The sequence below is a fragment of the Hevea brasiliensis genome, chromosome 15 (genome assembly GCF_030052815.1).
Source record: "Hevea brasiliensis isolate MT/VB/25A 57/8 chromosome 15, ASM3005281v1, whole genome shotgun sequence".
Lineage (NCBI taxonomy): Eukaryota > Viridiplantae > Streptophyta > Magnoliopsida > Malpighiales > Euphorbiaceae > Hevea > Hevea brasiliensis.
The window spans coordinates 42,874,537-42,882,152 of NC_079507.1; positions in this window are offsets into that span (position 1 = coordinate 42,874,537).

Consider the following 7,616-nt stretch of genomic DNA (forward strand, 5'->3'; position numbering starts at 1 on the left):
TCTGACCTTGGCTACTTGGCTTCCAAACTAGCCAAAACTCCCATGGACACAGGAGATGTTCTTCCTAATCCTTTTTCCTATCGAAAACTAATTGGGAGACTCTTATACTTAACTACTACCAGACCAGATCTTACATTTGCTGTTCAACAACTAAAGTCAATTTTTAGCCCAGCCTATTACTTTGCATCTTCAAGCTGCAAATAGAGTTCTTCGCTATATAAAAGCTTCTCTTGGTCTTGGTTTGTTCTTTCCAGCAAATTCCTCACTTCAATTAAAAAGCTTTAGTGATTCTGATTGGGCAGGGTGCATAGATACAAGGCAATCTGTTACTAGTTTCTATATTTTCTTGGGCAACTCTCTAATTTCATGGAAGTCTAAAAAGCAAAGCACGGTGTCTCGATCTTCTTCTGAGGCTGAATATAGAGCCTTAGCTTCTGTGACTTGTGAACTCCAATAGATTACATATCTGCTTCATGATCTCCATGTTCCTTTCACACTACCAGCATTGATTTACTGTGATAATCAATCTACCTTAGCTATTGCCGCTAATCCTATATTTCATGAACGTACCAAACATATTGAACTTGATTGCCATATTATTCGTGAAAAATCTCAGCAAGGCCTAGTTAAGTTGTTGCCTATTTCTAGTTCTGCCCAGATAGCTGATATTTTCACAAAACCCCTAGCTTATAGGGGTGTGCAGTTTTCGGTTTAAACCGAAAAACCGAACCAAACCGATTAATTCGGTTCAATCGGTTCGGTTTTAAAATTTAATCAGTTCTATTCGGTTTATAATTTTGATAATTTCGGTTAAATCGGTTCGGTTCGGTTATTTTCATAAAAAAATCAAAAAAATCGAACCGAACCGAAATTATTAATATATATAGGAAATCAAAAAATCGAATCAAATTGAATCGAACCGAATCGAACCGAACCGAAATCAAAGGAAACCGAACCGAACCTAAAGATTTTTGAGTTTTGATTTCTAATTTTTTTTTGTTTTTTTGTTTTTATTATTTAGATTTAATGTTAAAAATATGAAATTTTATAAATTTCAGTTTGATTGGTTTAAAACCGAACCGAACCGAAATTTATCGGTTCGATTCGGTTCGGTTTTCTCCTATCAATCGGTTCGGTTCGGTTTTTAAAATTTTTGATTTTCAGTTTTCGGTTTTATCGGTTCGGTTCGGTTCGGAACCGAACCGACCGTTTGCACACCCCTACTAGCTTATACGCCATTTCACACTCTTCAACTCAAGTTGGGAATGTTGAATATTTATTCTCCAGCTTGCGGGGGGGTATCACATGAAGCAAAGCAGTTACGAAGCAATAAAGCTGAGAGCTGGAATTCAGCTAGAAGTTACTGAGCTGGAATTACTTTATTCTAAAAATATAGTTTGTTAGAAATATTTAACACATGTAGCTTGTGTCATATAGCAGTTACAGTTAGTTTTCTTCCCACTTATTTTCTAGCTGGTGTATAAAAACATATCTTTGGGCCTTCTATCAATAAGAATGAATTACAATTTCATTTCCAGAAACTGGTTAAAAGAAATAGGATTAAGACCCGCCTCCAATATAAATCTTGCATATTTGATCTAACATCGGGTATCTGCTGCAATTTAGTAGATTGATAAGTTATTCTTATTAAATGGTTCAAAAAGTTTCTCTATAATTTTATCATGTTCATCATAATTACCATCACCATTTGATTATGATTTGGCTCTGATTATTTTATTGAGAACAATCTTCTTCTTTAACGTTGTCGTCATCATCTCTTCTACATTAATAATAGTGTTAAAAGAGTGGTATAAATTAAAAATGTGAGAGAAATCAAATAAAGAATTCAAATAATGGTGAACCTAAATTTAGTGTTTTGATCTAGGTTTCAAAATAGGCCTTGAACAATTTTCAAATTTACATTCTTCAAATCAGAGTTGTTGAAAGGTCGTTGTCTTTGGTTAGTAGGAATTTGTTACTGTTAATAGAGAATAATAAGGATAAATGCCAGAGACTAATGGATTTATGATTTAGAGAGACTAATGGATCTATAATTTAGAGAGAATAAAGAGAAAAAATATAAGAACTTATTTATATATTAAGAGATTATTTAATTTAATCTTTTAATTTTAAAAAATTATTTAATTTTTTAAAATTTAAAAGATTTATTCATACCCCTAAAAAAATTTAAATCTAAAAGATTTATTCATGTCCCGAAAAAGTTTAATAATTTATAGCCGAAACTCCAAAATTCAAAATAAGATTTTTTGTTTCTACTTGTACAATAAAAGCTTACCATCATTTCTACCAACCGTGACGGAAAGGTGCTTGTGATTGATTTGTTTTTTATTTTTAAATTTTTATTTTCCGATGAGAAATGACATAGCCTAATGATGATGATGTATTCCCTTACTTCATGCTACGCTTGCGGCCCACTTATTATCACAAATCATACTATTTTTTTATTTAATTCAATTTCCAAATTAAACGAGAAAATTTGTCGCATTAAATCTTATTAAATGTTATAATCTGGGTTTTTCTTTATATTTTTATAAATTAAATTTGAATTGAGAATTAAATTCATAATTTATAATTTAAAAATAATTCTAATAAAATTAGTCGAAATTCATTAATTGTAATTATATTATACTATTTTTGCCTTATTTTATTTATATTAAACTATTAACATATGTCTAAAGACATGAATTATTAATTATTAATAAAAAAAAAGACATGAATTATTGATTTGAAAAGAAACATTATATTATTATAGTTAGTTATAAAAGTCAAATTATAAAATTATAAAAACGTAATAAAACATAAAAGCATAATTATAGAACAAAATAAAATGTTATCAATATAATAATAAGATTTTAATTAACTTTCATTTTGCTAAATTAATCCATATTATATATGTTTACGTGATGTTTTTATCATTGGATATTATATAGCTTGGAATGTATGACTTTGGTTCTTAGGTAAATTTTCACTCGTATATATTTATAAGCACGTGGTATTAATAAATTTCAATTCTCGAACAAAATGAAAAATATTGATTAAAAATTAAAAAAAAAAATTCATGTGTACGAAAACTTTATAATAATAATAATAATAATAATAATAAAAATAAGGAGAAAAGACTAAAATGAATCCAAATTTTATTTTATTCTTTTTATAATTGCATCTTAAACTTTTTTTTAGTAATTGCATTATTGACAACAATATAATTATACATTTTTCGGGATACAATTATAAAAAAAAATAAAGTTTGAGTTTTTTTATTTTTTATTTCTCCTAATAATAATAATAATTTATAATTAAATATTATTGTAATTATTAACTAATTTTAAATTAAAATTTTAGTACCTCAAGTTTAAGTTTAAATTCATACGATATATATTATTAAAATTTTAATTTACAATGAAAATTATTATCGAATTAACTTACATTAATATTAAGTTTCTCACCGATAAATTTTAGGATTCACTTCTTTATATTAGCCTAATGCATTTAAAATTATTACTCTAATAACATATGAAAAATTTACCTCTTTTAAAAGATTGGACTCATAGATAGTCTTCACATTTTGACTTTAAGTAGTCCCTCGACTTCAATTTTGAAATACATGTTTTTATGATCTCATTTGATCTTGTCGAACATGAGTTCTCCAACTTCTATAATGCAAGAACACGCAAAATTACCTTTACATTCTTTCATTTAATTCTACTAGGACATGTAATGGATTACTTAAGTCAATCCAATTGCTATCGTTCATAGACACTCTGTGGTGTTGTCCAAATATAGTACTAAATTACATATCTATCAAATAGTTCATACAATATAAAAATGCATTGCGGTAGGTATGCAATCCATCTTAGCTCTTTATTTCTTTCACCAGGCTTTTGTTTTTAAATCTAACCATCAGAATATACTCCTATCTAAGGCTAGACATTCACTTCTCTATCAAGTTGATATTATTAAGGCCTTGCTATATCAAGATTCAAAAATATCATTTGTCAAAAATTAGTGTAGTAAGTATGGACTTGCTTTCTAGAAGACGAAAAAAAAAAAAACAAAAAGAATGGTTGTTTTAAAGATATTGGGTTTTTTTTTTTAAGCAATATAAGAAAACAGGTTCAGATCCAATACATAGATAGGTTGGCTAATTAAAAAAAAAGGATTTGAGGCCAAACAATTAAAGCCCAGAAAATAGGTATGGGTCCATTACACAAACAAACCCTAAAATGCCAAATTAAAGAAAAAGTTGATGTCGCTGCCTTATCTCCACCACATGCCTTTAATTATCAACCATACAAAGCTCCGATGCAGCAAAAAACCAAGCAAGATCAGTAACACAACACCATAAGCAACTCATAGGCAGTATTTGCTTTCATTGAAAAAGCAATAGATCCCCTATTTGTGAGCCAAACACAGAAAGTACAGTCCCAGGTTAAGAAAATGTAGGAGCCATCTAGGCAACACTGAAGGTAGGAGAGAGCAGCGGTAGTGGTTCTCTTCGGCATCCCACTTGCTCCTTTTGGGTCGACTGATAGTTGTAACCCCATGAGCTTGCATCACTAAATCTTATCCTTTGCCATGCAAACAAGATCTCAAGTGTCAACTTTAGATGGTTTCCTGTAAACATATGCTAACTAAACTAAAGAACATAAGGAATAAAGTATCGTAGAAATAAGAGTCACCCTGAAAGAGTCCCTTAACATAAAATGTTGGTAACAAAACCAAAGCCCAAAAAAAATTTATAAACCCGCCTTGTAACACCCTCCCTGTACCAACTCCGTACATTCTACTGTTCCGTTGACCGGTGTCGGTCCGGATAGCTAGAACGTCCGAAAAAGTATTTAAACCAAAGTCGAGAATCATAATTAACTCAAATATTAATAAGAAAAATTTAGTAAAAATTTTAGAAATAAAATACAACCAAGTTAAACGAGCCGGTGCCCTAGCGATGGGTAACCAGAGAGAAGTTGCGGTTCTGGCAACGAGGAGCCCTAGACCTGGGAGAAAAATTATAAAATAATTTTTGGGACTCCAGAAAAGGGTTATTGAGGTTCCCATGGCATTAGAATGCCAAGAAAATACCTAGAAAAATTTTTCAATCGGTACAGACAATTTTGACCCGTTAAGCCAAACGGAGGGCATTTTGGTCATTTCGCCTTCAGAGGTGATTTTTGGCCGACTTGTCCAGTTGAGTAAATAATTAATATGACATAAAATATGAAGAAACATTACTAAAAATGAAATTGGAAATGAGTAGTGAAAGAAAAGAAAAGAAAATGCAAAATAATGCAAATAATGACATAGTATGATGTCATTTAAAATTACCAACCAATCACCATTAAGCAACTATTTGACTAACAAATAAAAGAGGTTAAAAGAAGACCAAAATAACAAAAAAAAAATGCAGCAGCCATCCCTCCTTTCCCATTGCAGCCGAAATCCTTTCACCATGCTCCTCCATTTTTGGTTCTTGAAAGCTTCAAATTTCCATGCTTCCTCACCCTAAAACCCATAAGTCCCTTCATCAAAAATTAATCCCACACCTAGACAAAGCTTTTGGCAGCCAAGAAAAGGAAGAAAAGTGAAGTTTTGAGTTGGGAAAAATCTGCCCTATTCAAGGTTAGTGCACATATATACTTAAATCTCCTTTATTCCATGTTAAAGCCTTAAAGTGAGCAAGAATTTGTCACTTAAATGAATGAAATTTATGCTTATGCATGCCTTGAATTTCGGCAGCCCTAAGGAAGGAACAATAAGGGAGTGTTTTGATGGTTTTAATGGACTTAGCATGAATTGGAGATTATGTTTAAGCTATATATCTACATAGATGTTGAACTAGTGTGCTAATTGAGGTTTATGGGTAAATTGCATTGGACATTAGGTTTTGAGGAATAAAAAATTAACTTGGCTTATCAAACTGTTAAAGAACACTCTAATGGTCAATAAGTGACCATTTGAGGTATGTTGACCACAATTTGGACTGAAAAGTGGTATGGCAAAGTCAAGGTGTGAGCTGCCCTAGGACAGCAGCAAATGGACTGAAATTTCAGTCCAATTACACAGCCATAACTTTGGCTGTGTTAGTCCAATTGGTGTTTGGCCAATTGGACATGAAACTAGGCTTATAATGGCACATTTTTGCTGAAGAAACCATGCCCAAAAGACCAAAGCAAGAGGACCAAAACTTGGCCCCAATCTGGATACCCTGCAACTGATTCTGCAGAATTGACCAAATGAACAGTAACTGTTCATTTGGCCATAACTCACTGTATATTTGGTCAATTGACCTGAAATTTTTACAGCAACAAGTTAAGACATAGACAAACAACTTTCATGAAGGAACCTATCCCAAATTATGGCCAGAACCAATTCAAACATGCACTCACAGTCACTGTTCATGTTACTGTAGATATGGTAATTTCTGCAGAATGGTAATCCGGCCAGCTGTGGTTTTTGGACCATATCTGGAGCTACAAGACTCCAAATGGAGTGATTCAAAAAAGGAAATTCAACTAGACAAAATATGGAACAACTTTCATGTTTTACATTTCTTCAAATTCCCACAGAAACAGTGTCCAATGGAATAGTGAATTTGACTCACAAAAACTGAAAATTCTGCTTGTGTTGGTTTAAACTTTGAAATGGTATAAATGCTTAATGCCAACAAGTTTGGAATGCCAAATGTGGTATGTTGGGAGTGCCAAAGTCAATGTACATATTTTTATTCTAAAAGTCAACATTTTTGTTGATTAATAAGATGAATAGTGACACTAAAAATTTGAAATTCACAAATTGAAGAATTTAAAAGTTTCAAATGCCCTAGTATACCTAACAAGATTGGTTTGGATAGTTTGGCATGCCAATAGGGTTCAGTTAGCAGTACTGCACATGGCAAAAATGCCATTTTGTGATTTCATGGCTTTTAGCCATTCTGACTTTGTATTGAGACTTGGCCTTGTGCCTAATACTATTTACAGCTTGTTAGCTGTTCTGTTGCACACTGGGAGATGCATATGTGACCGATGGTGTGACGGCCCGAGGTACTAGGTACCCAGTGCCAGTTTACCCGTTATCCAGTCCAGTCGTCTAGTGTAGGTTACTTGGGGCAACCAAATGAATAAAAGTGAACAACGTTAACGAAATAATGGATATACCAATACCAAACAAAGAAAGCATACACATTCTATACACATTCATTTTCTTGCTATTTTCTTCTATTATATTATTGCACCACTAAGCATTATTGCTTAGTGCGTTGCTTTTGCCACGCGTAGGTACTGGAGATCCCGATCGTGAGCCCAGTAGACCACAGACTGGGTGAGTCCATCCTGCAGTTCTGTACAGTGTCCGTGTCACCTCGTCACCTGCAGTGCATTGGTAGGACACTAGATGTCATTTTGTCATTTTGTAATTAAATTTTTATTTTCTCATATGTATTTGGGATTTATGTAATGTATTTTGAGGTTCATGTAAATAATAAAGATTTATGGTTATGTATGGAAGTAATTTGAGTATTAAATTATTGTTTATATATGAGAACCCTGAGAAAGGGATGTTTGAGAAATGAAAAGGTTGTTGAGACCTCAAATTGAAAAATT